The 17,299-nt window shown below is 33.2% G+C and overlaps 1 long non-coding RNA gene across 1 annotated transcript in view; it reads left to right on the plus strand.

Moving 5' to 3' along the window:
- The window catches only part of LOC141550967 (uncharacterized), a 195,418-nt gene extending 190,845 nt beyond the window's left edge, over nucleotides 1–4,573 (plus strand). The window contains exons 3-4 of the long non-coding RNA XR_012484754.1: nucleotides 458–507; nucleotides 4,276–4,573. This is a non-coding gene — a long non-coding RNA (uncharacterized LOC141550967). The remainder of the gene's footprint in view (nucleotides 1–457; nucleotides 508–4,275) is intronic.
- The last annotated feature ends 12,726 nt before the right edge of the window (nucleotides 4,574–17,299 follow it).

Raw genomic sequence — 17,299 nt, forward strand, 5'->3', positions numbered from 1 at the left:
CTCCAGCATCTTTGCCAAGAAAACCCCAAATGGAGTCACAAACAATCAGATACAACTGAACAACAGATTTTTTTTTTCCTGGCTTAATAATATCCTTATACTGTGGTAATCAGGCATGAATAAAATGCTCTAGATGCAATGTGACCAAGGCAGAGGGACTGTAACTAACTTATTACCAAAAGCCATTTATGTGAAGATCAAATAATATAACTGTAATATGCTCAGCATAGTTCCTGGCACATTGTAGGCACTTAATAAATGCTTGTTTCCCCACCCACCCACCTCCTCCATTAATGAAACCCAAGATCATATCAGCCCCTTTGCCTTCCCCTTCACATACTCAGCTTATCTTGATCTAAAACTGTCATATTCATTTTCTTTTGGCCAAACAATTGTCTGTCTTAACCATCTTATGCTTGTAAACACAAGTTATCTTTGCTGAATTATGTCTTATTAGATTCAGTCCAGTGCTCCAGTCTGCCAAGATCTCATTGAATTCAGACACAGGTATGTCAGTGTGGGGTTAGGGTGGAAGCAATTGAATTAACTAGTCAGTAACTTTTAGTTGTTCATCCTGTATGTTTTTAGAGGACCAATGATAAGATGGGTAATATTTTGATTTGCTTGTCAATTGGATTTAAATAAGGTAGAGTTGCACAAAGTCATCAACGTGCTCTCTTCCTGGGTCATTAAAGTCCAGTGGCAAGACAAAAATTAAGATGATTGGGGATGGCTCAAGATTAAATGGATGTCCTTGACATTTTGATGCCTGATTATATTCTAAATGCTCCACAGTACCCTGATTCAGCTTTTGTAATACTGTTGGAAATCTACTTATTTCCTTTCTTTCTTTCTTTCTTTCTTTCTTTCTTTCTTTCTTTCTTTCTTTCTTTCTTTCTTTCTTTCTTTCTTTCTTTCTTTCTTTCTTTCTTTCTTTCTTTCTTTCTTTCGGCAATTGGGGTTAAGTGACTTGTCCAAGGTCACACAGCGAGGAAGTGTTAAGTGTCTGAGGTCAAATTTGAACTCAGATCCTCCTGAATTCAGGGCTGGTACTCTATCCACTGTACCGCCTAGCTGCCCCCTGTCATACTGTTGTAACAAATTGTTTTCATCTACCCATTCTTCTGGGAAAAGTCTTCACATGCTTGAGGTAGAAATCCCCTAATTTATCAATGAGGCCAGTGTGTTACCCTCAATCTGATTTTGCCCATCCACTGAGAAATATACCACTTATTGTGTCCAATAAGTATGTCACAGCTTTGTTTTAATTACTTACCAGTTGTCAAGAAAATAATAGTTGTTGAGTGAATTAAAGTATGTTTTCAAATGTGAAGTGATTTGGTTTAATTCACAGAACATGGCTTCAGTATGGGAGGTTGTCTGTCAAATACCAGGCTAATTTTTGCCATCCTTTAAAAATACATATTTGAACTAAATCTTCACAACATATAGTCAATCATATTTGAACCAAATCTTTACCTTTTAAGATTAAGCTCAAAAATCACTTGTTCTAAAAAGTATTCTTTGATTCTCCAAGTCAGAAGAAATCAGAACTATTTTGAATCATTTTTAGCATTTTCCTTTATATTACAGTCACTTGTATACCTCATTTATTCTAGATTGTAGCTCCATAAGGGCAGACACTATCTTTCTTCATCTTATTATCCTTAGATCTTTGCACGTGAAAAAATTACAACAATAATAACAACTAATATTTCTTGAATGATTAAATGAGTCATTTAAAATGACCTGATCCTGCTTTGGCCTTACTTTGGAAGGCAGCCATATTTATTTCTGTGACATTGAACTGGGAATAAATGTTTTAAACTCTCACAAAAATCTGCTGAATTTTGCTCTGTCATCTTTTTATTATGTTGGGGCAGGACACAGAGCATTTCCACTATAAAATGTCATTGTCTCAGACTCATTCTTCACGGCAAGCAAATCATCATTATCATAAGCATTCCTTCTCTGTATGTGTCATTCCCCTGTTTCTGCTCCATGTGGATTCCCTTTGGCTTTGACCTGTTTATTACTCCACATTTGTTCTTCCTACTTTTTGCATGGTAGATCAAGATGATAGATTTAGACCTTATAGATCATCTAATCCAACCTCTTCGTTTTGAACATAAAGAAGGCAAAGTTCCAAAGGATTAAATGAACTTGCCCAAGGTCAAAAAAGTAACAGAACTAGGATTTTAACCCTTATTCATTAGCTCCAAATTCATTATTTCCATGGTTCCTGGTATCCCATTAATTGATGAATTTATGACTTTTAACTTTGTACTGTATTCAAACCATGTCAGCATTCTTTTGTTCTGTCCATGGTAATCCATTCCCTAGACCTTAGAGTATTCCGGTCTTCCATTACTTCAAGGGATCCTGGAATATAATAAACTTGAATGAACCCTTAGCATCATGAAAGATTCAAATTTCTTTAGTAGTTGAAAGTTAGGTGTCTCTAGAGTGAAATAATTCTAACCACACAAGACTGTCATTTTGGAACATATAAAACTATGAATATCTTTATTTAAGATAAGCAAATATTTAAGAAAATGGCACATTCTTGCCAGAATACTGCAAGGCAATATTTAAATCCACAAGATTTGAATCTGTTACCAATAGACGCCGTCTTCCTTCTGCATGTGATGCTTTTCACTGGTCCATGTCTTGTTTATCTTCCAGTTACCATCATCCTTTTCATGGAATTTTATTCATCATCCATCTTCTCCTTTTTAATTTCTTCTTCCTCTGATCTCCTCTACCATTTGCTCACCATAGTATTATTTTGGCACTATGTATGATGTCATGTATATAAGTATTTCATGTGTGTATATCTTATTTTTTTCATTGTGTTGTAAGCTCTTTTTTTAGAATAGGGTTTTCTTCATCTTACACTTGGTACTTAGCATAGAAGCTATACACTTAAGAACTGGTACTTAATATAAATTTGCAGAATGAATAAAATGAATGAATTAATATACTAAAGTATTGTTCCAAATAAAGGCAATGCTCATTTCCCAAATATAATTTGTATAAAACCTCTGTGTGGCATGTAATCATTCTCTTAATGCCATAGGTAAGGAAGAGAAAGACAAATAAAAGATAAAGATGAAAAAAAACCTAATGGCCAATAATTTAAAAAAAATTAAAAAATTTTCAATGTAAAGGACTGTTAAAAATCATTTCATAGTAATGATTTTAATGGTAAATTTTGTAATTATTTTAAGCCTATATCTCTGTTTTTTCATTTAGAAGAGATTGCATTTTAAAGTGCAATATTGTGTTATATTCTGATTAATAAATTAAATAATATAATATTGCAGAAATTAATTTTTATTCTTAATTTCCATCATGTTATCTGAACTATTTTTAAGGAATATCTAACTTTGAATTTCTTCAGATCTTTTAAAATCAGTGATCTTTTCCTATTCTTCCAATTCAAGAAATTTATTTAACTTCTTATACTTAGCTGAGATAGCTTTCTCTCTCTCTCTGTGATTGTCTCTGTCTATATTTCTTTCTTTGTTTCTCTGTCTTTGTGTTTCTCTCTACTTCTTTGCCTATCTCTGTCTGTCTATCTATCTATCTATCTATCTATCTATCTATCTATCTATCTATCTATCATCTTTACCATTTACCTATCTATCATTTTTCTCTCTCTTTCTCATCTCTATCTTTCTTGCTCTCTCTATTTTTTCTATCTATCTATGGGTTGGATTTTTCTTTGATTTCATTGGTATAGGGACTGCTCAGGGAAACTCCTATCAAAATAAATTTGCATCATTCCTGTGACCAATTGTCACTGAAAACTGCCTTTTACATTAAGAGGTTAGATAACTTGTCCAACTAATACATTGTTGGTGGAGTTGTGAACTGATCCAACCATTTTGGAGAATATTTTAGAACTACACCCAAAAGGAATATAAAATTGTCCATATCCTTTGATCCAGTAATATCTCTAATGGATATGTATTTTTAAAAGATCATAAAAAATGGAAAAGGACCCAAATGTGCAAAAATGTTTGTAGTAGCCCTTTTTGTAGTAGCAAGGAACTGGAAATTGAATGGATTCCCAGTCAGGGAATGACAAAACAAGTTATGATATATAAATGCAATGAAATATTATAATTCTATAAGAAATGATCAGCAGGCTGATTTAAGATAGGCTTGGAGAGACTTACATGAAGTGAAGTGAGTAGAACCAAAAGAGCATACGTGGCACAATGAGATTATGTAATAATCAATTGAATTGGTCTTGGCTCTTTTCAACAGTGAGGTGATTGAGGACAATTGTGACGAAGAGAGCCATCTGCATCCAGAGAGAGGACTATGGAGACTAAATGTGAATCACAACATAGTATTTTCACCTTTGTTGCTGTTGATATTTGCTTGCTTGCTTTTTTTCTTTCTCATTTTCCCCCTTTTTGATCTGACTTTTCTTATGTAGAATGGTAAATATGGAAATATGTTTAGAAGAATTGCCTATGTTTAACCTATTTTGAATTATTTGCGATCTAGAAGAGGGGGAAGGTAGGAAGGGAGGGAGAAAAATTTGGAACACAAGATTTTGCAAGGGTGAATTTTGAAAAATGTCTTTGCATGTATTTTGAAAAATAAAAATCTATTGTTAAAAAAAATAATCTGTCCAAAGTCTTAAAGGCTATATGTGTTAGAATGGTACTTGAATGCATGTCTTCTTGGTTTTGAGGCCGACTTTACACCATTCAATGTGGCATATTCAGATATCTATATATTTAAAATAGTCACAGGCAAAAAGCTTTTTTTTTTTTAATGAGTTGGTAACACTTTAGATGATAGTGTTATTTAAACTATAAGCTTAGTTTTGTTGGTATCTATCGTTCATATCTTTCTAAATAATTATAACTTGACAAAGAATAAATTGTAATCATGTATCTGCAGTTCAGAAGTGCACAATTAGAAAGGGAACAGGAGCACTCTAGCTTAGGTATAGGTTCTGTGGAAATCTGCTATCCTGGCATTCTAAATAAATGAATAAGTCATAGAGAAAAAAATGAGGAGGCAGAAGGTTGGGAGAGAACTGGTAAGAAAAGAACAAGATTGCTTAAACCTATCTCTATGCTAACACTGGGTAGATGATTTTAGTGTAAGGCTAAGTTTTGGAAGAATTTAGCAAGAAATTTTATCTATTTAGGGACATATTTGCACATATGAATATCTGAAATTCCATATATAAGTAGGTTATTCTACTTTCTTCAAATAAGTTGGACTCATTTTTCAAAACTGATAAAAAACCCCTGTGATAATAATTCATTAAAATTACATATTTTCTTTGAAAAATATTTTGATTTATAACTGAAAAGAGAATATATCAGAGATAAAATAAAAACAAGATGTTTTCCTTTTTAGAATAAATGAGATATAATACAGAAACAGCAGTGAATCCTATTCTTCTCAATTTAATTTTATTCCATTCAGTGCAGTAAACATTAGGTACCTACTCTATGCCAGTTGCCAATCACAAAAGCATATATGTTATATATTCCATGCTCTGATAGAGTTTATAATCTAATAGAGAGGAAGGAAGAAAAGAAGGAAGGGAGGAAGAGAGGAAAAGAGGAAAGAAGGAAGAGAGTAAGGAAGGAAGGAAGGAGGGAAAGAAGGAAGGAAGGAAGGAAAGAAGGAAGAAAGGAAGGAAGGAAAGAAGGAAGGAAGGAAGAAAGGAAGGAAGGAAAACTCAGGGAATTTACAATTTATCAAAGAATATAAACTATTTCAATCCACCATGCTAATATTAGCCACAGAATGGTGACCTTTGTATTGCTTTTTTAACCACAAGGATAGATCCATTCTAAATCACTATTTTTCCTACATATTTTTTGGTACAGATTTATAATTTCATTGGTGTAGGAAACTACTACTATGAAAACTCCTTCTAGATTGGCAGTTGCAGTGGGCAATTGTTCTGAAACTTAGTTTCTTTGTTCTTTGGGGGACATTGAGAAGTTACCTCATTATAGGGCCATATAGTCAGCATTTGTCAGAGGAAATATTAGAACCCAAATTTTAACCAAGGCCTGCTGTTTGTCCAACACACTTTTCCTAAATTACTTGAATAAGCCTTAACATTGTTAATTTTAAAAATTAAATTCCTTTTGGGAGAAATTCCATTATTTTTCCTATAAAAACTCCCTACTATGATTATTTTCAATGCTTTGCCCATTTTCTTCCCAATTAATGTAATCCTTCTATTCTGAAGGAATAGTTTAATCCCAACAGTGAATTATTAGAATAAAAAGCTGATTAAATGTCCTCCCTAAGTATAAACTTTGTTAGGACAATTGAGGACAATTATGTGGACAAATAAATCTGTTTTTAGAGCAGTTTAATCTCTCAAAAACAATGGATAATCTGACAAATGGACTCAGACAGGGAAGTGCTAGTAAATGTTTAACAACTGATTGTTCAAAAAAACCCAACAACAAACCAAAAATCAATCCTAAAACTTTGCTTTTTCATTTTTTGCTTAGAAATAACTCTACCTAGACCCTCATTTATTAGTCTTTCAACAGTTCAGAATAATGGCATTTATGTAATGAAAATAATGTTTTAAAACTTAATCTTCTTTATCAATTTTCTTGTTTTTAAGTTTAGACTTTCAAGAAAACAATAAATCAAATTGTGATTTGTAGCATTTGCTGATTTTATAAATGGTTATATTAAAAATTTAACAACTGGTTCTCCAACCACACCCCATTAACAAAAAATTAAATTCCTTCACAAAAAGAGGATGAACTCAGCATATATAAGTCTATTTGCTAAGCAAATGATTTGCTATGTCAACTGTGCCTTTGTAACATTTGTGAAACTAGGACAGAAAGAATTTGATATTTAGCATAAAAAGAATATTAAGCATACGTTATATTCTAATACTTGTGGGCTTTGTAAGGAAATAATAATTCTTAAATAGAGAGAAAATTCTATTTAAATATATTTGACATCTATTTATGACCATTATTCATATCAATATAATAAATACTGACTTCTCAGTCCCACTAAGCAGCAGAATATAGATTTTTCCCTAAAAATTCTTTGAAAATGAAAAGAATCCAATTGTGTTACCTAGTTGATGGATACAAAAGAAGGAAGAGAAGAAAAAAAAAGTTTTGCACAGTTTGATACCACCCTTGGGAGAGGGGTGAAAAAAGAACAGTGAAATGCAAACACAGCCTTCTTTTCTCTATGACAAAACTTAATTACATTCATTTTCTTTCCAAATATTCCACCTTAATTTCCTCTTTGGGCAACATTTAATATCTGAGGCCTGTATACACACAGACAAAAAATATATCTGAACAATTGTGATTATGAGTGTTGTGTTAACAGCTACTGCTGTTCTATCAAAACTGTGAACAGAGAATGGGTATTAATTAATGGGAGACATTACTAGGCGGGAAAAGTTGAGAGAGTATTCAATACGCTGTCAAAACAGTAAGTGAATTCTATAGAAAGGGTGTTCACATATCTGACAAAAATCGATCCTGAAACTTTGCTTTTTCATTTTTTTTTTTTTTTTTTTTTTGCTTAGAAACAACCCTACCCAGACTCTCACTAATCTTTCAACAGCTCAGAATAACAGTGTTTATGGCATGAAAATCAAATTTATTTTAGTACTGGTGAGATTAACAAAAGCATTGTGAATTAGGGCAGAAAACAGAGATACAGGTACATAATTTGGCTGCCTACTAAAACCATCTCATTTTGCTATGTAGGATCAAAGACCCCCAAATTAGTGAATAAGATTTGAAATAAATTAGGTCAATATTTGAGTGAAATATGAAGTATTTAAAAATAATATTTTACCATATTAAGTTTTTCTTAAAGCTTTGTGTATAAAACATATATTTGAAATCTCTGGAGGGAAAACATGAAACCTACTGTGACAACAAACTATATTTACATTTCAGATCTCAGAAAATTTTTTCACAAAGATGATTCAGTATTCACTGAATAGTGCAAAGATTATTCTCCTAGGGTAGAATGAAGACTAAGGAAGGAAGTGTGGAAAGAACATAAGATTTGGAGTTAGAGATCTTTGGTTCAAATTCTAGTTCTTCATTTCCTACTACTAGGATTTTGGGTAATTCACATAACCTCTCAGTAAGTTCATTAAACATTTAGTAAATATCTACTGTGTTGTAGGCTCTGTGCTAAACTCTTGGGATTTAAAAAAAAAAAAAAGGCAAAAGACAGTTCCTATTCTCAAAGAGCTCATAGCACAGACACTGCCAGGCCTGGAATTAGGAAGTCTCATCTTCTTGAGTTCAAATCTAATCTCATACGTACTAGTTATATACACACATATATATAAAATCATAGGTAGATACAGTGCCACATATATATATATATATATATATGAAATTTAAAGATGCCAAAATTCATTAAGATCTTGTATAAATGGTAAAATATAAAAAGACATTGAAAGTTATTGATGTTTTTTCAGATGATTTTTTTTCTTTTTTTTTTTTCCTCGTTTCCCCCCCCCCCCCACCCTGAGGCTGGGGTTAAGTGACTTGCCCAGGGTCACACAGCTAGGAAGTGTTAAGTGTCTGAGACCAGATTTTTTAACTCGGGTCCTCCTGAATTCAAGGCTGGTGCTCTATCCACTGCACCACCTAGCTGCCCCCAGATGATTTTTTTTCAATAATAATAAACTTTTTGTTTTGTTTTGTTTTTAGGCACTTGATACTTTCTTCTCTTCCAAATACCTTTAAACTTGTTCCCTTGGTGCACTAACTGGGAATACAAAGTAAATAATGAAATTGCCTCTGATCCAAAGTATCATATGACCTAATGTAGAGAAATTTAGCAGGCTAACTAGTTTGTTCCCTAAATGGATCTTGAGAGAATAGGACATAGGAAAGGGAAAGCAAGCAGAAGAAATGAAAAAGTCCAAAACTAAGGGTGGTCTGGGCAGGTGGAGTAGTAGACAAGATCCTAGGCCTGAATTTCAGGCACCTGAATGTATTTAGTTTCACTAAACTATTATTATTATTCATTCTGGGCCATAGTTCCCTCATCTGTCATATAAGGATTAATATTTGCCTTTGCAGTTCATCCTTTCTCAAATCCATGCTCCCATGGACTCATGGCCTGATTCCATCGAAGTCTGACATCTGATTTCAGCAGATAAATGTTGCTTCTCTGCTTGTGCTCTCCTTGTAGCATTTGATTGATAAATTTAAGCATGTAAAATAAACAGTAAATGAGATCAGTTATGTCATCGTCATACGTCCTTACTTATCTGAGCATGCTTGGTGACTTTACATGTTAGTGATCTGCCACTTAGTTGCAGCAGTTTACAACCAACTCAGCTAAATATGAAGGCAGCCTGAAGGCTATCAATTTCTACATCAGTGATCCCTAAGACATATATTTCGGGCCATATCATAATTCTTCATTATTAAGAAACAGATCCTCATGTGGCCTCGTGTATTAGGAGGCAATATAAAACCCATCAAAGAAAGAGAGCTGCTCAGACTTCCGTTAAGTGGGATGTGGAACCTCCTTCAGTGGATAAAGCATTGGAAAGTAAGAAATCTAAAAGAAAATAGGATCATATACAATTAACTTTAGAAACTATGTCAATAGTGTTTTGGGTCAAGGATACAGCTTCCGGTATTCTCAAAGGCAATTTTAGATTCAGTACTATCTTAGGACTAATTTCTCAGAAACTAGACCCAATATGAATATTACCCCTCTCTGAATTGTCAATGTAGCAGAAACCATGATGAATATGCAGTCTTTTACTTGAATTTGTTAATTGTATTGAATAATAAATGTTCTGAGATATAGACAATTGTCCACTATTCCATTAGTTTTAAACTGACACTAGGAACTTATTTTTATCTATATCCCATCCTGGGGATTATTATGAAAATGCTGACCTATAGTACAAGATTGCTGAGAAAAAATAGCTAATAAAAATGATTCAAAGCGCTTTGAGATATAAAGCACTATGTCAATGCTAAATGATAACAATATTTGGATCTCTAGAGGTGGGAAATTAGGCATAGATATATGAAATTGGAATCAGAGACTCGCAATTAGCACAGCAATTCTAAGCATTTGAGGAAAATTAAGTATTTTAAAATCTTATTTAAATAATTGCTTTTTGAACTACATACATTTAGATTTTAAATGCATCAATGCTTGTCTCAATAGATAGCAGATAAAAAAATGGATAGTAGATAAAACAAAGGATCAAATAATTCTGGACATATATGCTAGCTATCTTCTATGCCTAGAATTCAGTCTTCTAGCTTCTCTGGCTTTTCTTTCTGACACTTCTTCATTTCAATGACTTCTCTCTGTTGGTTATTTTAAATTTATTCCTTCTATAGCTTGTTTGTTGTATATAACTCTTTGAATGTTATATGTATTCCATTACTTTGTGAGCTCTTTAAGAGTAAGGACTATTTTTTGCCTTTCTTTGTAGATCTGTTACTTAGCCTGGCACTAAATAATAGGTATTTAAATGTATGTGCAACTAGGTGGCTCAGTGGATAGCATACCACTGAGGGAAGAGGACCTGAGTTCAAAAATGATCTTGGAAATTTATTAGTTGGCGACTTTAACTTTATTTGTTTTAGTTCTTCATCTATGAAATGAGCTAGGGAAAGAAATGACAAATTACTAGAGTATCTTTGCCAAGAAAACACTAAATGGAGTCACAGAAAATTGGTCTGGAAGCACTCAATAACAGCAACTTAAATGTTCATTAAGAAGTATGGTTTAATCCTTTAAACTAACCTTTATAAGGACCCCAAAATTTACATAGAAAACAGGTTCACTCAGTTTATTGTTTTTTTACCCACTACTATTGTAAAAAGCTATTCTTTCTTCATTTTCAAAGAGCGTTAATGATTTCATCTGCTGATGTCTTGCCTTAAACATGAATTGGATTTAAGTGAGGCAGAGTTGCACAAAATTTTCAGGCTTATTCTTTTTCACAGAGTCACTGAAGTCCAAAGGCAAAACAAAGTCATAATGACTTAAAGATAGTTCAGGATGCAGTGAGTGACATTGGTATCTGAAAAAGCTTTAAGTCTTCCACAGATCCTGTTTTAGTTGTCTTCATGGTCATTTGAATAAACAAATTTAAACAAAAACATTTCATCCACCCATTCTGCTGAGGGAAATTTCCAAACACTTGGGGTAGATGTTCTCTTTATTCATCAGTTGATTTGATGTTTACCAGTTACTCTCTGTGTGGTTTAGTCCTTCTTCTGGGATAGTTTTACTGGGGTATGGCTGCCAGATATCTTACAGCTTCTTGTAGCCACAAGTGAGAGTTGGATGAAGGTGGACAGCAAAGGTGGATGAACAGGCCAAAAAAAGTTTTGGCAAGACTTACACCAGAAATGGTAGTCCTCTCTGAGCACACCATATATATGTCATTGTAAAAAATAGCAATATGTGAAAGAGGATCCTTAAAAACAAATATATTTTACTGAATTCCAGTGTCATTCTTTTTAGTTAGCCCAATTAGGGAAATCTCACATTTGGGCTTCAAAATACAACTGGAAAGCCAAAGGAAGAATGATACAATGAGCTTGTTTTAAGGTTGTAATTAGTAATTAATATAAAATCAAAGTATAGTCTTCTGGGATTTAGCTATCTAGATGAAACTAAATTACAGGATGCCCTAGGTAGATATTTGAAATGGATTAAATTTTTTCCACTTTAGGAAATGTTTGGGAATAGAACTTAATATAGTTTTCATCAGAGAAGAGTTGAATCTTTATCTGGTTTATAACAAATTCCTTCAAGAATAAATTAAGACATAAATATAACCATTATCATCACCACTAATCAATATTATTTTTTATTTTATACTCCTTACCTCTGCTCAGCAATGAACCAAGGATCGAAAATATCATAGCTGCTTATGGTTCCTAGAGTAATCAATTAATCCATTTACTCTCATTTTAGGAACCTCCATTCTTCCAGGTTTGTGAAGTATTTAGAAAGAACAAGTGGCTCAGCAAGAGCCCGATCATCAGAGACACTGGCAATAATATTGATGTTCCTTTGAGATATAATTAGACTATTTGGATTCTTGTCTGGAGGTAATGCCTGCACTGTGATAATTGTACTATATTGATTACTATTTTAAATGAACAATTAGGTAACATGCTAAAATTGTGAGCCCTTTTGAGATTAGAGATGATGTCTTATCTAAACTTTGAATGATGAAATAATAAAAAACCAGATTTTTATCCTAAAGAGATTTACATAGAACTTGAACCCAGACTTATACAGTTAAACAATAACATCGTTAGCTCTTTTTTTGAAACTATATACTTAAAAAATGCCCTATTAACATAAAGGAAACAAGTTTTACAAATCTACTCTGAAATCTTAGAATTATAAATATAACAAAAATCCAACCAAAACAGTTTGATGTGAATGTAAAAATCACTTTACCTTTCCAATCTTATTTCCTATTGTTCTTGTTCTTTATCTCTATAATTTAGCCAAACGGTTTTTTTGTTGTGTTACTATCCAACTATAATGCTCATGCTGTTCTCTCTTACTAGAATACCCTCTTTTACTGTCTTGGACTGCTGATCTCCTACCCATCTCCCAGATAGAATATTCCTAACTCCAGAAAGTTCAGATCTCTTAGTCATGTTGGCTATATAGTCTTTACAAATGGCACCCTAATGTACTTGTACTAATTTTAAAGTGTTTGTATCTTGTCCCTTACTAGGTTGTCAGCTCCGTTGGGTATTAACCAGGTCTTAGCTAAACTTTTGCCTTACTTGAGCACTTATCATAATCCACTGTACACAGCAAATGCTTAATAATATTTGTTGAATGAATGAATGGAGTGAATGTTGAGGGATACAGAAAATCTTCTTAATACATGGACTGGGTTTCATTTAGAAACCTTGTCTAATGAGGGAAGAATGTTTAAAGTAGGAAAAGAGTCATGTGTTCTTTCTTAGACTCGGGATGCTCTGGAGACAGTTATATAGCTGGCTATATCACTAAGTTTTATCCTCCTTTTTTCAAATGGTGTTTCCTGGGTGAGGACAAAGCTTTTTTCCTTTCCTATGTTCTTTCACTAGTTTCTTCTTTAAACAGGTTATATTTCTATTAGACACACAGAAACATTTTCAATCATGTTTCCCAACCATTGCTCTGTGGTGGACTTTGACTTTTCATTTTGAAGGCCTATCTACTTTAGAAGTTGAATTTTAAATGCTGGTATAGTTAGATGAAAATTCCCAGGGTGGAAAGAAAATAACCAAAAACCTTTCATGCCACAGCCTTAACATACTATTGGTTTTTAGATGAAGACCACTATGGTTCCTAACTAAGGGTCCTTCAATGTTTCAAAGGGAAAGTAGAAGAAAAATGGCACTTGAATTCTACTTTATGATTAAATTTCCACATCAGCTTCTTCCACCTCAAAGTTTGAAGGTGTAAGGGAAAACATATATAATCTTTCCATCACATATGTGCATGATGCATGTTTCTTCACATAGTCACAAAATTGTAAAATCAATAAAAGCTATGTGAGTTTCATGAAGCATCCTTAAGAAATCACCTGCAATAGGAGACAGGATATGATGTCTTGGATTGAATAGTATGATGAAATACATGAGAAATAATGAGGTCATGTCACATTAAGGAAAACTCACTAGTGTATATTAAAATGTCTAAGTTTTTATGTTTATTTGCAATGGTATTTTCTGGTTTGTCTGTAAAGTAGTCAGAGGGATATTTAGTAATTACAAAAAAGAAGAAACAAACAAATAAACAAACAAAAAAACCCAAACCACCCAGCCTTTCTCTATATAATGGCCCTATTTTAGTTAACATGTTGTCAGTCTTTAATGACTAGTGGTGTAACAGCTGGTTTTGATGTCATTTCTTTTGAGGCCACTAGATTACAAGCAGTTTATTGCATTCTTCTTCCCAGACTGCTCCCTGGATACAGCCTAAAGTCAAGAGGTTAAAGGTCTAAAGCCATAAGCTAAAGGATTTGTCATCATTTAACAGGTCACTTGTTGCTATGTAATACGCAAACTGGAAATTTTTAAGCAAGGGTTTCAGAATGATTTAATGTGTACTATATTTTCAGATTTTAGTGGGAAATAATTGAACCTATCCAATAGTGAGGTAAAAAAATCAAAGAGTAAGTGCTTATGAATGTATGTATGTATGCATATATTTGTGTCCATTATGTATATCTTTTTAGATACATATACACATATACTTGAACATAGAGTGATAATATTATATTTTCTTAGTTTTCTGGAAAAATATAAATATGGAACTACAATAAGTAATCTCTGTAAATTGTCCTCTATATAAGACATATTAAAGTGACAGGGTGGCTTTGAAGGATTTCTAGGTAATACATCCAAATCTAAAGGCAAGAGAGGACAAAGAACAGGGTTAGACAACTCACAGAGGGCACTAAAGGTCACCAAGCCCTATTGTTTGCTCAGGGCTGATTTGTAGCTTTTCAGTCAATCAGAGTCTGACAGTCTAGCTATGTTGTACCAGCCAAGGGTTGTCTTTGTTCAGGAAAGGAACCATGCTTTGAAGACAGAGCTTGACAAAACAGGAAGGCAGGAAACCCAGAAGAGAATGGATAGAGGTGCTATTCCTGCCTCCCCCTTCCAAGCCTCACTGGTGTGTGTGGTATGTGTGTGTGTGTGTGTGTGTGTGTGTGTGTGTGTGTGTATGCTTTCCAATCTTCCCTCTCTATGCCTATCCTCCAATTGTGAAAGAGACAGAGCCACCTTTCTGCTATTTTAGACTCATTTAGTGTCACTGTACTGACTTGAGGCAGCTCTTCTATTTTCTACCTTCAAAATATAAGCCAACTGCAATTTCAGTTCCCAATGGAAGGCTGTAAATAGAAATTTGGAGAAGTTCCCAGATCATTTGGAGTCTTTTGAGCCCACTGCTCTTCTATAGCATTACCATTCTGGACTTTACATCAAGATGGCGACATTATGGAGTTAGTTCAGTCACACCCCATTTCCTGTGTAGCTGTTGCCCTCTAGAGACTAACAAGAAAAAGAATGCACATAAAATGAATCAGATGGCCAGCTGCCAGGATGCATTATATTGCTAGGTTTTTTTTTTTCTTCTCAAACTTTCCAATAGTATTTATTCTTTCAGCTTTCAACTCATTTAAAAAAAAAATTATTTTATCATGTCCTTATCATTTCTGCAAATGTTTGAGTGAAGGGGGTAAAAAATGAAAACAGATAAGTCCAAATAGTTTTCCAAACTGCAAACACATAAATGCCACTATCTGGATTATTTTGAATAATCTTATGTGGTTCTCTGAGTTCTGAAAAAAAAGGGAACATCTTGGGATTCTAGCATATTTCCTTTAAAGTTTCTGAGTCTTTGTGGACGTGGTGTTTGATTTTTCAAGGTACTTGAAACACTACCTCTAAATGTCATCAAGGTAGATTATTAGCTTATATAGGTTTTAGGGTTGTATTCTGAAATAATTAGGAAGATTCAAAAATATTGGTTTATGAATTAATAATGTTAGAATATATATTTCTTCCAAAAGATCTGAAACACAAGAAATCACGATAAAAATTATATCAGCAGACATACCTTTAACTAGAGGTAGTCCAGGAAAGTAACACAATTGAGGAATAACTGACAGATGATGACCAAATGCTCCTTTGGTTTTCTTGAACTGTCAAGAAATCAAGGGAAAAACCCATAATATCTCATGGAGAATTCTCAGAGGTAATGGACAAGTGTCACAGAGACTGTTGAGTTTAGTTGGGACTTATACTATTGGAGTGTTCATATAAGTTTTGGGGATACAGTTAACATCTCATAAAATTGAAAAAATACAACAAATTATTTTTTCTATAGTAAGGCACGAATTAGTATCATGATCATGTATTAATAAATATTTCTTATACAATAAATAATCCAGTAAAACAAAGATTTTCTCTTACCTGTCTGCTAGGAGCTGGGGTGGACAGAATATTGGGCCTGGAGTCTGAGTTTAAATATAGCCTTAGATACTTCCTAATTGGATGATAATGAGTATGCCACTTAGCTTCTGCTTGCTTCAGTTTCCCCAACTGTCAAATAGGGATGAAAATAATAGCATTTACTTACAACAGTTGCTGTGAGAATCAAATGAGATAATATGTTTAGCAAGTACCTGAAATATTAATAGGTACTTAATAAATGCTCATTTTCTTCCTTTCCATTGTGAGAGTTACTATTTATAGTTTTTTAAAAAATTATTTGGTTATATAACATTTTCTTTCTATAAGTATGTATGGGTGGAGGCGTGAAAGGGAGGAGGATCTAAGGGGAATAAAGGGTAAAGAAAGTGCATCTTTACAACAAAGCAAGTACCTTTTAAATCTGCTCACTCCTTCTTGATTTTAAATTTCCTATCCCAAAAATTTTCAATCAGTTCATCAGAAATTATACTCATGAATTATCTCAAGAATCTAGCACTGCAATATGTTAAAAATACCAAAAATGCTAAGAAGAGTGAAGGTCATGTTGTTCACACAATAGTTGTTTCTTTTTCCTAACTTACTTCAGCCATGAAGCCTTTAACTTCAGTTAAGAATCTACTAAAGAAGGACCAGAAGTGACTTCTATTTTCCACAAAGAATGTGATTTTTAACAATGTATTCATATTGATATCCATGGAGTTTCAAAATTGCAATTTTAAATAGTTTTTAAGACTGGATCAAAGTTTTGAAGACCCTCTCTATGTGTGTATGTATCTATAAATGAATATATTTGTTTATTCCTAATCTTATTCTCATGTTCATCCATTTCTTACACTCAAATCTTTCTCCCTGGAAAAAGCCTACATCATTTCTTGCATTTATCACACCAGATTACACCAGACTCTACTCTTTTGAACCTTCCCTTATAGCTTTCTTTGAGTGGGGGGAATCTAAGAGTAAGTCAACAGTGGCCACAGAATCAGGAAACCTGAATTCTCATCTCATAACTTTCAGGGTCTAGATGTGTGACTAGACTTCAATTCCCTTCTCAGGAAATTCAAGATTTTTGACTAAATGATCTTTAAGGTCTCCCATAGATTCATAATCTTGTGCTTTTTTCTCTAAAAAAAAAAAAAATAAATAAATAAATAAATAAAAAAGGAAAAAAAAAAAAGGTACTTCAATTTGAGGCCTTGGTAGTCACCCTCTAACTAGCAAGCATTCTCTCTGCTGCTGAAATCATTTACATGTAAAAAAAAAAAAAATAGACTGGATTTTCA

Source organism: Sminthopsis crassicaudata, chromosome 1, assembly GCF_048593235.1.
Source record: "Sminthopsis crassicaudata isolate SCR6 chromosome 1, ASM4859323v1, whole genome shotgun sequence".
Lineage (NCBI taxonomy): Eukaryota > Metazoa > Chordata > Mammalia > Dasyuromorphia > Dasyuridae > Sminthopsis > Sminthopsis crassicaudata.